The 14,666-nt window shown below is 42.8% G+C and overlaps 1 protein-coding gene and 1 long non-coding RNA gene across 5 annotated transcripts in view; both read right to left on the bottom strand.

Annotated features, from left to right (window-relative positions):
* LOC120951048 (GTP-binding protein Di-Ras1) overlaps positions 1 to 5,985 on the bottom strand; it is a 49,369-nt gene extending 43,384 nt beyond the window's left edge. Inside the window, exons 1-2 of one of the 4 annotated variants that reach the window (XM_040369540.2) lie at positions 5,881 to 5,985; positions 4,516 to 4,761 (exon numbers count right to left, since the gene is read on the bottom strand). The gene's annotated coding sequence lies outside the window, so the exon portion shown is untranslated. Of the gene's footprint in view, positions 1 to 4,515; positions 4,762 to 4,891 lie in introns of all 4 variants that reach the window. The other 3 variants (XM_040369541.2, XM_040369542.2, XM_049605788.1) reach the window with 3 other exon arrangements.
* A 5,414-nt stretch (positions 5,986 to 11,399) lies between these two features.
* Positions 11,400 to 12,538, bottom strand: LOC125906409 (uncharacterized). The gene is made up of 2 exons (XR_007451787.1): positions 11,912 to 12,538; positions 11,400 to 11,831 (listed from the first exon to the last, which is right to left on the bottom strand). It is a non-coding gene; the product is annotated as an uncharacterized LOC125906409 (long non-coding RNA).
* Positions 12,539 to 14,666: the final 2,128 nt, after the last annotated feature.

Below are 14,666 nucleotides of genomic sequence, written 5' to 3'. Positions count from 1 at the left end.
ATAATAAAATGAAAAAAACTTTATGAATAAATGAAATAGAAGAGAATATATGGTCGGCATTACTTGCTTACAGCATTAAAATATAGAAATCATTGTTTACCTATGAATAATCGTTAATTTTTTGCATCAAAACGTTTGGAATACCCGGGTATGCCGGTTGCCAACTTACGTGTGTAAATCTGGTTGCCAACTCTACGTTTAAAAAAGAATTCCATGCTGCAGCTTGCAAAAAAAAGCTACAAAAATATGTCAGTTGCATGGTTCCCAAATATCCAAAATTGCTTAAGCAGCCAATTTTGGCATCGCTGCTTGAATTCGCCTTTTACAGTAGATAAACAGCATCAAAGTTCTATGTGGGTCTTTCAAACAGCGCCTAAGCAGCTTCCTTATGCCACGGTGCCAGGGATTATTTTTCTTTGTGTTTTATTTTCAAGCAAGCGTCATCGATGAAATAAACAACAAGATTTGTTTCGTTTAAGCTCATGTGTATATCTTTTAATCCTTTGTATTGATGACTTACACAAAATTTTAAACAATTTACTGATGAATCACAATCGCTTCATATTCATTCTTCAATTAACGAATCTAACTTGTGCCGCAGCAATGAGATGATTGACGGCGTCAGTCTTTGACACTTTGACAAGAGCCACCTTGTACCGATGTCATGCATTAAAAAGCTGTGAAGTTCCACCAAGTTCGGTACACGTTCTTAACAAACCTTAAAGTTCTATCAAGAACCCTGCACATAGTGTTAATCAGCCGCAAAGTTCCAAAGAGTACCGTGTGCTTGTTAAAAAGCTTTATGGTTCCACCAAGTACCGTTTCATCTCTTAATCACCCACAAAGTACGACATCGGAAGGATTTTTCCGTTAAACTGCCCCAAATCAGCTATGGAGTTTGAGCTGGCTATTTGGGGTTTGTTCTTATTTCAAAGACTTCTTCTTTCTGCTTTTGACCCAACAACCGTTGTCGGTCAAGGCCTACCAGTACCAGTACAAATACCTGGGAGGAGGGGGGGTTGGCTTTAATGACTTTTGGATTACCCTCCCCCCATATCAGGATAGTCAGTCCTACGTATGGCGGCAGAATCTTTTTGGGGCTTGAACCCATGACGGTCATGTTGTTAAGTCGTTCGAGTTGACGACTGTACCACGAGAGCGGTTATTTCAAAAACTACTTAACTATTAAAATATAATGCTAACTCATTGAAGAAATAAGTTCAGTTTTATCAAAATATTTTATTTTTTCAAATTTAGTCAAAATTAAAAAGATATTAAGTTTTTTTTTAAATTTATTATCATTGTCGGACTTCTTCTCTTTGCCTGTCGTAAGTTTATTTAATTGAAATCGTTTGAAAACTTTCTTTATGATGCAAAAATGTCAACTTTTTAATCTTAAATTGTGAATTATTTTTTGTTGCTACAACTGCTTACAAAATAAAACTTGAGTAGCTCTTACTTTTGAACCTTTTGAATCTGGCGTTCACGTACTAAATGTTGAGACGGGCATTTTACAAATATAATTTATTAGATTGCATATTCAATTTTTCCCATTTTTTTAATATGCAGTCTTTAATTAGCTATACACAGATCTTTAATACAAACAAAGAAACATTAATCAAATCAACTCGCAAGTGAAAGTAACTATTACCAATGTCTAATCGGCCGTCAATAAGAAGAAATACAATTTTCATTTTTTTGTTTTTCTTAGAACTTAGAGCTGAGAGTACATCAAGAACCGGTCTAACAGGTGCAGTGGTGAAATTGTACTACCTAACAGCGTGTCTATTACTGGAAGGCTCGAGCGATAAGAGATTTGATTCAAACGCAGAATGGAGACTATATTGCAAATGTCTATGTTGAGTCGTACTTTGCGACGAACAAATCATACATAGCTTCAAGCGAATCTTTAGGTGCAAGCGTTGATCTACAAATATTGTTTCACTGAATTAAACAAACCCTAACTTAAACAGAAAACTAACAACATAAATTGAAACTTTGCAGAATATGATTCATTACCAAGAAAAAGTTGTTTCACTGTTGTATATTGGGTCATACTTTTAATTGTGCTTAAACCACTTAACAAATCATACTCATTTAACGCAGCTACTATTTGAAGTTTGCTCCGGAGATGTGCATAATTAAATAAGAGTTTTTCTGAATGGCTGCTGCATGATTGTTTCGTGGCTGAAGACTACATTAACTACTCTTGCGATAGACTGAGTCTCTCGTTCTTCTTAGATTGTGATATTTCCTTCGTTTTTTGGGGTTTGTTTATGGTTTAAAATTATTTTTGTTGCTGCTATCAGTTTCAAGCAACATTGAAATACTCAAATTCTTAACGATTATGTAATAAATATTGAACGATTTTTATTGTCTCATTTCCAACAAACTTCGAATGAAACTTACAACACATCTAACAATATGCTGCAAGTAAAATCGGTCTTGCTATCTATTTCAATGAACAAACAACTAGTAGTAGACATTATACAAGGATGAAACTCATCAAATGGCAAGTAGGTCGAATGGATTGCATTTATCTATAATGATACATACACAAACGCTTTCATCAAAACAATCTAAGCGCAATCTTATCAACGCTAATCCTGCTTATGGCTGGTCATGTTTCCGCTGAGCCGTTTCTTTCAAGCACGGGAAATGGAGCCGACGGCAGGGAACACATCTTTTCTCCCATTTGTGCTCCCGGGGCAACTTGCCTTTTTATCCATTCTCAGAATACATTTAGCTTAAGCTTCTTTCCGCAAAACCAAAGCAAAAAAAAAACACCCTCTGTACATATATTCAAATTCCACACAAAATTCATCGATACGTTCTCTCGTCGGACTATTCATGATCCCGGGCTAAATCGATTCCCAGCTATGAATGTCTAATGATGACCCACATTTGCCCAGGCTTGGTTTACTTGGGGGTCTTTCACACGCTGGTACGTAGACGCTGTTGCTGCCAGCGGGCAGGATAATAAAGACGCCCCGAATCGAAAGGACAGCCCGCTGCCACCACTAGGTGCAGGAGAACCAGCAGCAGGGTAATACTGCAACCGGACGGGGACGGGGACAAAGTTTATCCCGCTAATGCAACAGCGTTCGACAAAGCTTAACCGCATGTTCTTTGTTGTCTGCATTATACGCTCAAGCACCCCTTGGCTATCGTTTCCAAATAAAGCGACCGGCCAAAATTGAGTTACTGCGGGCAAAGAGCAAACGCCAGCGAAGGGTCTTTGCCTCGACCCCTCTGGTGGTTGGTGGCATTTCGAGCAGCAGCAAAAGCAACCACAGCGCTTACCAATAATGGGAGGGCACCCAACAGCGGCAGTAAATACGTCTGGTCCGTGTGTCTGTATGTGTGTGTGTGTCGCGGCGATCGATGGCTGCGGAGGCACTCGTGCCAATCGTACCGGCCGCAGCGCAGCGCAAGTACGCAGCCAAACGCGTGGCAACACGTACCAGGCGCCTCCACCGAACGGCGCTTGCTAAACGTCGTTGTTGGCCGCCACGTGCTGCGGACCCTAGGCGATGGCGAAACTCCCCAACCGTATTACGCTCGCTGGTCCGTAGAGTGGGTAGAAGGGCGGGAAGGAGAGTGGAAGAGCGCGCCCTAGGAAACAATAGCCGTCACCGGTATGTGTCACATTCCACGAAAAGCGCGTTCACAGTCTATTAGAAATGAAAATTGCTTTCACAAAATGGCAAACGCATTAGCGGGATCGGTTTTGGACCTTTCCCTGGGCGCACTTTCGCGGGCCGGATGTTTGTCATGCTGATGGATTCAATCAAAAGCCCCAAAAGTATGTGCTTCAGTTTGGCGTCCCACGCCGGCATTCTCCGCCTGACCGGGAGGAACAGTTTAAAGATGATTTTGTATGTTGTTGTGTGTGTTTTGTCCTCTTACTACCAACACCGTCGATCTGCACCAAGTGTCGTTAGTGAATTTCATTTCACTTTCACACCACCGGCACTTGTCCGTATTCATTAAATTCTTTTACCGAATTCTATACTTTTTTTTCTTCTATTCCATCCAACGGCCCTTCTCGAAACAACCATAAAGTGGGGCAAGATTTCATCGTTCGATTTTCGTCAGCGTGTGCGGCGTTATCTTTGGTTCCCGCCTTGGCTCGATTTTCCTTCATCAACGTTTCCCCCGTACTACCTAATTGTGTATAAGTCTGTGCAGCCGAGCGAAATTGCGGTTAAGCGCTTCATTCTCCCCGAACCAGCCGCTCCCTATCCGGGCTCTCCGCCCCGGTAACCAGGATCGCTTTAATTGGTTTCCAATCACAACTCGTTAAGGCACAACGCCCTTCGTGCAGCTTCCCTGCTTACGACGAGATTAATTCCCCGCATGTCCCTTAATGTGCGGGGCGTACCAGCCACACGAGTCGTTCCCGGAAGCTAAGGGTACGGCTGCAGGACAGAGAAGACCCCTCTCCTCCCTCCTATCTATCCCCGTCGCACGCACCGAGGATGTACGATGCTACCAAATCACCCTCAAACGCACCTGCCGAAGGGTTGTTGTAGTGTGCTGCTGCTTCTGCCGAGTCGTGCACCGCTGTAATCTAAAGGGCACTGGCTTGCCACACGCTAGCACCGCAATTCAATCACGAGACGAGGCGCTGTACGTACGTCGCACTTTTTTGTCGCACTTCTCACACTGTTGCACACCATGGAGCGTGAACCACACACACTGATGGGGGGAGGACGTACTGTCCGCACTTGTTTGTTATTTGCTTGCAGCTCTCTAGCACTACACACACACACATACACAAACACGCATAAGCACAAAGATAAAAGGAAGATGGTGAAATACACAAGAATATAACAAACCAAAACCGCAGCAAGTACGCCTTTGCGTTGTCACGCGAAGGGGGACTAACCGAGCAGACGGCGAGCACTACTCCACCAGCCACTATCCGCTTCGACTTTAACAGCACACACACACACACACATACACACCACACCACTGAAAGGAGGATCGTTTGGCCCCGAGGCGTGTGTGAAACGGTGCGGTTTTTCTACACCGCCCGGCCAATGCTCACTTTGTCGCTTGCAAATAGTGTTGTCGGTGTCGCTTCTCGATTTAACGCTCGCCGGCAGTTCCCCGACTACCGCATCGATAAACTTTAACGCACCGGCGGTGAAAAAAAAAGATAAAAATCTTCTCTCTGAAAAAAAAAAAACACACACACACATACGCAACGAAACAACGCAGGTGTCCGCAGTGTGGCGCTGCCCAAATATGGACACGTTACACAACAAGCGCGCGCGGGCTGACACTGCAATTCGTTCGTTTGCTCGGTCCGGTCGTCGTCGCCGTCCTAATTTTGCGTTAAACGGTGCCGGATCGACCCCCAGCAGTGCCAATGATAGGACGGACGGGGAACGCTCTGTGGGAAATGCGACACACACACGGGGCACACCAGCTTACACAAACCGTTTTACAAACGCGACCCAAAACAACTAGTACCCAGAACACTACAGCAAACGCCACGGACGCGTTCGAAAAGAAAGCAAAGCGCAGTCAGTACGGAATTCCAGCAGGAAACCCACTGAGCATGTTGCTCTTTGTTGGGCCCCGTGTCGTCGTCATCGTCGTCGGCTGGGTGAGACAAACTCGCTCGAGCGACCCCCCAGGAACGGGGCGGCGGGTGTAGATTTCCGATTCCACTGGAAAGTTCAGTGCACGGTACCGAAATTGGGCAGGATCGGTAAAGAGCGAACAGACAAACACACAGCACAGCCACACACACCTAACCCAACCAGGTTGTGCTTGGTTAGTTGACGCGACGCCGACGTAACGCTACACACCGAACGCCCGGATGCAAACGGTTGCTCTGGCTCGCCCGAAATGGCCCGGATCACTTACTGCCCGTGGCAATGTTGTTTGATGCTCTGTCGACCCGATGCTGCCACGGACGCCAGCAAACCCCAACCGTCAATCCGGAATCCGACGACTCCGTAGCCGAACCGAAACCGCGTACGACAACCACGGGATAGAGCCGGCTGTGTGCGGCTGTGTGTGTGCGGCTGTGTGTGTGCGGCCGAGAGAGAGGTCGTGCGTTTACTACGTAGCCTTTTACGCCGAAGCCATCACCATGGCAACGTGGAGGACGCCCGCGGCAGAACGAGACCGAGCACCATCAACAGAACGGTACACACTGTGGGCCAAATTTTTGTGTGATGTTTGGAGCTCGGAAAAAATATTTCATGTTGTGTGTTTAATCTGTGTACAACAGCTTCAACAAATTTTACAATTTGAATTTTAAAAAATGCCTTCAATGTTGACTCCAATCAGACGTGAATGTCCTCGTATGTTTCTTAAAGCGAAAACAGTAGCAAAAATCCTACTGGACAGTGTTGTTGTAACCTGGTTTCTATCCGTTGTAACCTGAATCGAGCGCGAGAGCCGAACCGTTCCGAGCCGAAAGCGAGCGCTCGGGCTGGGGAAAAAAGCCGAGTCCCGGTTAGCGTATCCTTGCGCAATACACACCACCATTGCCTCTCATTTGAAGACCCCACCTTCCCACCCCTTTTCACAGCACTAGGATCGGGGCGCACGGGGCGTGTGTGCCTGCCCTCGGTAGAAGTTGTAAATTTACGACCGACACCCAGAGCAATGAAACGAACGCCAAGCGTGGCTATGAGCCCAAGCCCAAGCTTGGCGTTGCTCTTCAAACGAATACCATTCCCGTGTGAGAGCTGCGCTGTCTAGAGTCGTTTTTGTTTTCTTTTGTCTGCCGCTTCCTGTTTTCTTGGCATACGGTCAAATTACTACACAGACTGGGGGTACTTCCGTAGACAGGATCTTCGGCTGCCGTGTGTCGATTTCGGCATGTTGTGGCAGGAAGAATTCTTTTACCAGGGCATGGGGCTGACTGTGCTGGGAGCTCTCTGGACACTAGTCTTTGGACGGGTCTCGCCCCTCGATCGAAATGACTGCTTACTAGACCGCGACAACGCTTCACTCCACACCACCTCATCTGCCTCACCTCTCCACTCCATCAAGCCATACGCTGAATAAAAGACGGCTTACCAGCAGAATGTCCGCTCCAACAGCCACGCTGTATCGGGATGACGCGGGATGAATGCCCTACCGACTGTGCAGGGACCGTTAAAGCTTCAAATACTACTCTCTGGCTAGAATTGCCGAACCGTAACCAGCCGTGTATATGCACAATCGGGAGAAGTGGTACACTTTTCGCGTCTGTCGCGTCTGTTCCTATCTTCCGTCACTGTGTCTGGCGCGCTCTGTTTCAATCGACCATTTTGAAAATATCAGAAAATTCTTCGCGTTTTGGAATGTAATACGAAACCATTCCGGTGGGGCACGACGATGGTCAGTAAAGTGAAGAAAACAACTTCTGCTGCGACGATTGCTCTCCTTTGTGCTTTATATTGATTCAACCTCTTTTGCGAGTGTATGTGCTCGATGGTACGAAGGGCTGCTGCCGGAAGTCGCCACGCAACCCTTGGTTCGTTTTGAAATGTGACCGTAAACGCGTGTCTGCCGCCGGCCGTGTGGCTTATCTTACAGCGAGGCGCCCCGAATAAAAGTGACTTCAATTGAGTCGGTCATCCCGATGGTTATTGCTGCCCCAGAGCGCCGGAAGTACCGGAATCGAATTCTCTCGAGCCGGGAAACAATTTCTTGTGCCTGCCGCCCCTGCCGTGTATCCATTGGAGACCCGTACTTGGGGACCCAGTAACACAAAACTCCCCGTACCGGATGTTTCCTCGGACCGGTTGCGTCAATCGCCTCTCACCTCAGCCTTTCATTTTATCGCATGGAATTTCAGGCAGTTATTTGCAGGACATTCAACTACAACCGATTAACACCACAAAATCACTTTGCGCGGTACATCCTGCCTGACTTGGCGGGAGATTTTTGTGTCGATTTCTTTCTGCTACGTGTCGTTGTCACGTTCCGCCGGATGGAACTTCGATGTTCAGTGGGCTAGCACTAACTACATAGTTTGCGGCAAACGACAATCTTAATGTACGATCCATTACAATAGTATCGTTAATGTGTTATTATAACTTAATTTAAAACAATTTATTTATAACAAATAAAAATATCTAAATGTTTTAAATGTAGCATTCAATGAAATTTCGTTCAAAAGAACGATTCCGGTTTAAATTGACCATGAACAATACGAGCAATGTGGATTCGCATAGATTAGGCAACTGTATCTGTTTTGCAAATTGAGATATTGTTAAAGCGTATGTTATAGTTTTGTACCATATTTATTAAATTTAATATCCTCCAATGCATTACAAACAATATAAATATGAGATATTTGGAAATACGACTAGCTGCGCTGTAAATCCAATACGAAAATGGTTTACTATTAGCATCAGATTAAGTCTTTGACATTGTCCATAGAAGTTCGGTAGTCGCATGTTAAGGTAACAAAATGAAATTTAGTTCAGCGGGCCGCTAAAGAGATCATGAGGCCAGGATAGTTTCCTGTCATAAGGGTTATAAAATACAACCAAGATATTAAATATTGTTCCTCTAAGTCATTGAAAGCCAAGCCCACAAGTAGTGGTACAGGCAGGCCTTGATCGACAACGGTTGTTGAGCCAAAAAAATAAATAAAAAAAATATAAACCCAATGAACAGTTGAGATCAGCCACATTGGATTTCTTCAATTTTGTTGAATCGAAGATACATCTTCAAAGATAAAGATTAGCTTTCTTTTCATGGTTAATGAATCATCAACGAATAAGTAAGTACATAGGTACTTTTCTTACCTCGGGTGCTACCCTGAAACTGTTGAGATGCTCTGTATTATTTTGTTGATTTCAAAAAAAAAAAAATTCTACCGTGACATGCTAATTAATTAGTGAAAACTTCCAACTTCTCTTCCTTACGGCTATTTTCTATTTGATCAAAAATCAATAATCTAGAAGACAAAAACCCTATAAGATTGTAGATTGGAAAGCCATACAAAAAATACTGGTCTAAATGATCTTGTATCTTAGTGGCTCTCTTGTGGTTCTGACACGACACGAAGGCAATTACAAAAAGAACCGCATAATGCCCCAGCATGGCTTGTTTTTGTTACAACGGACTTTTTAACTATATGATTTAATTTTTCAAGCAATTTAATGAACTGGTGAGGCATACTAAAACTATATTTATTGTTAATGAGGAAACTTTAGTTTGATTTTAATTTACGCTGAAATTATTCAACTTAATATGCGTTAACCAGCAGGTCAACCCGACACGTTAGACCTGGTAGCCTGTACTGAAAAACTTTTCGGTCAATGCTTTTAATTAACATGCTAAACTGTAACAGAAAAGCTTCATTGTACTATTGGAGTATTTTGAGCAAACAGCTTCATGGATTTTAAACTTCATTCTACTCAGCTCAGCTAGCTTTAATAGCAGCTTTAACCTTTTCCACCAATAGTTGAGTTTAAAAAAAATCTTCCACCGGCCATCGTTCGTATTTGCCTGTATGTTTTAATGACGCTTACGCCCGTATCACAGTGTCATTTTTACAAAAGATCCACTTGAATAAACACGCATGTAAATGTGTGAGTGTTTTTGGGGTAGATACAACATCAGAACTTTACTTGTCGCAGAAGTGTTCATAACATAACAACGATAGCATACCATAATTACTTATCGAGCTGTAACACTTCCGTAACGAGTACTGCACCTCCTTTCATTGCCACCGGTCGTGATATTCCCCTGCTTTTATTTTTTGCACACTCACATTTAGTGCAAACTTTGTTGTGTTACTAACCCCGTACACGGTAGGTGAAACTTTCCAAGCGTTGCCTTTTAGCGATACTTCTTCAGCATAACTTTTCACAACCGATTCATCGGCTCGGACTTGCAAATAGAGTAACTTCGAACGAGAAGCAAAGTTATGACGAGTTGACGATGAAAAGAATGTTCCCGACCCAGTTACACCAATGCTACGAGAGATGGTATTTAAATAGGAAAAGCTTTACTCAAGTGTTTCATAAGAATGTTACTGCTTCCCTCTAGTACGGTGCTCAATGCAGTACACTCCCTTCAATTCAAAGGGCAAAGGGGTTTATTAAAATTTCAAAGAAGAATACAAATAGATTCGTCAGCGTACATACCAGTTAGCAGTGAAAAACAGGTTCGGTTAAATGTTATTAGTAGCTTGCTTGTTTGGTATTTTATCGGTTATTTTATAAATATAGCTGTACACCCATGTTTTTGTGCGAGCAGTTGATATAACATAACTGTTTCCAATTCGAGGGATGGTAAAACCGATTCAATTTATATTTTTAATTTTACATCATTCAATATGTATCGTCGATGAAGACTTTACTATGGCTCTGACGCAGCAAGAGCAAAGTCTCAAGCGTAACTATTGATTGAAAGGGCAACAGAGCAAAAAGGAAGTCCTTTCGTTTCATAGGGCTTCCGTATTTTTCACTTTAGCGATTTATTTCCCAAGCGTTTTATTTTCGTTGCATCCCGTTTTCAGTGCGGCACGGCTACTTCCGAACGATTTTCATTTCTAGCTTCCAGTTTCATGTTTTTTTTTTGTTTGCTACCGTTTCGACTACTCTTTAGTTGTTCTGCAAAATGAATCGAAAGTGTTCACCAATTTGTAAATATACGTTGGAAAATAGATTGATTTTAATGCAACTGTGCTTTACCCTAGAAGTCTTAGACGTTTAGCTCACGGCACCGCAGCCGCAAGCCATTTGCTAAAAAATTGTACGATACACACCGCGCATCCCGATTTCCAACAAAAAGTTAATTTATTGAGACTGCCCAGGAGACGAACATTATGCCAACAGTAACGGAAATACCTTATCAGAGGTTGAACAATCTTATCGGTATCAGGACGGAACTATATTTCTCTGTTTAATTTCAGTCATCTGTATCGAATGGTTTAGTTTGTGGCCTTCTTATAAAAAGGGTTGACTCGCTACAATTAACAAGAGAAATGTGCACTCAAACGAGATGTGACATTCGGAGAACTCTTTCTCGCAATAAACCACTAGGATACAAACAATCCGCGACTGTTTGATGAAAGTTTTTATGGTTACAAGTCGATACTGCGCTACTGCCCGATTACCCTGCAGAAAGGCTTAGATTCTATACAACGAAATCGGAACGGAAACCTTTCCGACGTTGACCGTGATTGACAGCTTGACACTGGTGGGTAATCAGGCCGAGCCAAACATCAAAAGCTGGGCGAACTCTGCGAAACCATTGCTAAAGGAAATGATTGATGTACGTGTTCACTAGGCATGTGTAAAATGAACGAGAATCGCACCGTTCGAACAGTTCGGTAAAGTGAACGAACGAACGAGATTCTTAACAAAAAGAACGACCAGGACTTTTGGAAGAAACTGACTACACCGAACGCGTTTGAACGTTCCGTCAGTGTTTGACGGCACACATAAATGTGGTAATGAAACGTGCAAAATCATATTGCTTTCTCGCTCTTTCTCGCACCGTGCGAACGGGTCGTCAGAGATCAAAATGTACCCTGTTGGTGTTGAAATCGTACCCATACAACTCAATTGCTCGAACGCCGTCGAATTTGTCCAGCAGTGTTCGATACGTGTGCTGTTGGTGTGTAAATCGTACCTACACAACTGAATTCACCGAACGCGTTCGAACTGGTGTTCGATCTGTGTTCTGTTGGTGTGGAAATCGTACCTACACAACTGAATTCATCGAACGCGTTCGATCTGATCGGTTAGTGTTCGATCTGTGTACTGTTGGTATGTAAATCGTACCTACACAACTGAATTCACCGAACGCGTTCGAACTGGTGTTCGATCTGTGTTCTGTTGGTGTGGAAATCGTACCTACACAACTGAATTCATCGAACGCGTTCGATCTGATCGGTTAGTGTTCGATCTGTGTTCTGTTGGTATGTAAATCGTACCTACACAACTGAATTCATCGAACGCGTTCGAACTGGTGTTCGATCTGTGTTCTGTTGGTGTGGAAATCGTACCTACACAACTGAATTCATCGAACGCGTTCGAACTGGTGTTCGATCTGTGTTCTGTTGGTGTGTAAATTATACCTATACAATTCAATAGATCGAGCCCGTTCAAACGCATTAGTCATTGTTCGCGAATGAACTGAACTGAATTGATTGCGCTCATCATGTTTATCCATGTTTAAGTAGTTTTTTTTTATAGAATCCTTGAGTGTGTATAAGACATAGGGTACAATATATGCTGGAGACATTTTTGCTCGTATTAGTTTTTTACATGCTAGTTTTTGGTCGGTTTTGCGATAGATTGTGTTGACCAGACAGCAGATGGGCTGATTTATTTAATGTTTTTAAATGATTGGTTTCAACCGCAGAATGAGTACTTCTTTGGCTACAGTATGCATCTATGGTGGGTAAATGAAAAAAATAACGAATGTTCTTTGTGAATAAAAACCCCATGAAAAAAAGAACGAAAGAATCGTCGTTCACGTTCGGTTCTTTTTGGTGAGCGAACTAGTTCGTTCGCGTTCGGTGAAAAGAATCGTTTTGCCCATGCCTAGTGTTCACACCAGACTCGTCGCAGTCAGGTATCGGCGTTACTGAATTCAAAGGGAGCAAAGTATCATTTTGCAAATATTCTCTGTGATTGTTGTTGTGTTCCTGGGTAAGATCTTGCTGCATGATGTATCCAAGGAAGATAATGAAACATTGTTTGTAAATAGAAATTATGTTTAGCAATACAAAACGTTTCTTCTGAAGAATACAAAAAATAGATTTTTCACTTTATTTCATTTCTTTGCTACGAATTCGATGGAAAACTGCGGATATGTATAGCTGCAATTCAAATGAATAATGTTTGATGTTGCAAAACAAATTCCTGTCAATTTTCCAATTTTTTGCCTGTTCAATGTGGAATTTCTGAATTACTCTCCATTTGAATTCTTTAGAATATTTTTTTTATATTTTTTTTAGAATATATAGTGATTTAAAGATCGATCGTTCTACTACCATTTTATTTGAAGCACAACGGATGTGCTGTAACCATTTTTATGAAAATATACAGCAATATAGAGGAGAGTATGTACACGGTTCGTTAGATTACCTTAATCCTGATCCTTTTCTGACTCGCTCATGCATGCTCCAAAATCCTTTACAGTTGATCACACACCAAACGCAGTACCGCCCAAATTCAACTGACCTACCACTAGTGCAGTTGCTGTTTGGCATCTTCCCGCTTGACTGCCAACGACAGACCAGCAAAGCCAATGTTCGACTACTCGCAGCTCTAACAAACCCTACCGTGCCCAATCTAGCAATCCTTCAAGTCAGTAAGCAAACGGTCGGAGGATTACGATACTTCACAGTCGATTCGAATTATTCCGCCAAATCATGTTGCTGCCCGATCCGGAGGTTTCAAGTCAAATCGTTACTATATTAAGATGCACACCTTACAGTAAACCCCCGATCAAACCAATCGCTTCTAGCCGCAATACAAGCATAGATTTGGTACGTATCAGTGGCAAAAAAGAAGTATTGGAGGTTTTTATTCCACACTTTCTTGGCGGAGTATTTTTCCCTTACACACTTTCCAGACATCTACCAATCCAGATCCGTTGTGCAAAGTTACATCCAAATGAAATTTCTATTTGAACAGCAACGCTTCCGGTACACCATCAATCACCGCTACATAGCTCGGTATTTTGTTGTCCCAGCTTAACCGAGAAAACCACACTGGGCAATTCGTTTTGCTATCGCGAACAAAAATGTTTCTTCAGACTGTGTTCAACGCATGCGGAAGTAATTTCGCTTTGCATTCTATGAGCAACTGAACATGTAAAGGAGTAACGTGTGATTATAGCGCATAATAGATGAATATTGCAAAAGAGTTTAATTTAAAAACAACCTACACACAAGCTTAATTCTTATTAGCGCCGTGAAGCTTCTGTAAAAAGTGCGTGACTTAACGCCAAACCAATTTAAATCATCGTACACTATCTGCCAAAATGGTTTCCTAACATACAGGCTAATTCTATTCTGAGCTCGATTCGATACGAGTCGAGAAAATGAACTTAGAAGTGATCGTTTTCATACAAATGACCATAAAACATTTATCAGCTCGACGTCGAGACGACTCGGTTACAAGAATAGAATACGCCTGATAACCAAGCATCCCTAGAATCAACCACAATATATGCTATCTAGCCCTGATAATGCACCTAGCTGCAGAATACTGTCCTGTTTCATCTCTACAACAAATCTCTTCACACAAAGTGCCGGTCGGATGGGGCATTTGGTCTGGCATTCGAAATCAATAGGAATTAATAAGCTAAATGTCACTTGATCGATCATACACTCACAGGACCAGCTCGAAGAAAGAAAGGACTATAGACACACACACACAACTCATCCCCAGAATCATCCCGCTTCAACATGTCCGACTTGTCGCTTTGTTTCACGTTTGTTTGCTAATTTAAGCAAATTTCATCGCTTTGAAGTAGTGCGAGACATTGTTTGCGTGCTGATGGTTTCATCTACAGATCAATGTGCCACCGGCGACAGCAACGGAAAGGAAGCAAACAGTGTGCCTTGGTTGGGAGACGCTTTCTTCTCTTATCTACCAGACGCTTTCAGTTGCCCTTTAAAGCTGAGTACCATTTCAGCTCAGTTGGAAATGCGAGCAACAAACAACAAGCAAACA

The sequence above is a fragment of the Anopheles coluzzii genome, chromosome 2, assembly GCF_943734685.1.
Source record: "Anopheles coluzzii chromosome 2, AcolN3, whole genome shotgun sequence".
In the NCBI taxonomy this organism is placed as follows: domain Eukaryota; kingdom Metazoa; phylum Arthropoda; class Insecta; order Diptera; family Culicidae; genus Anopheles; species Anopheles coluzzii.
This window is presented reverse-complemented; position numbering and strand designations above follow the sequence as displayed.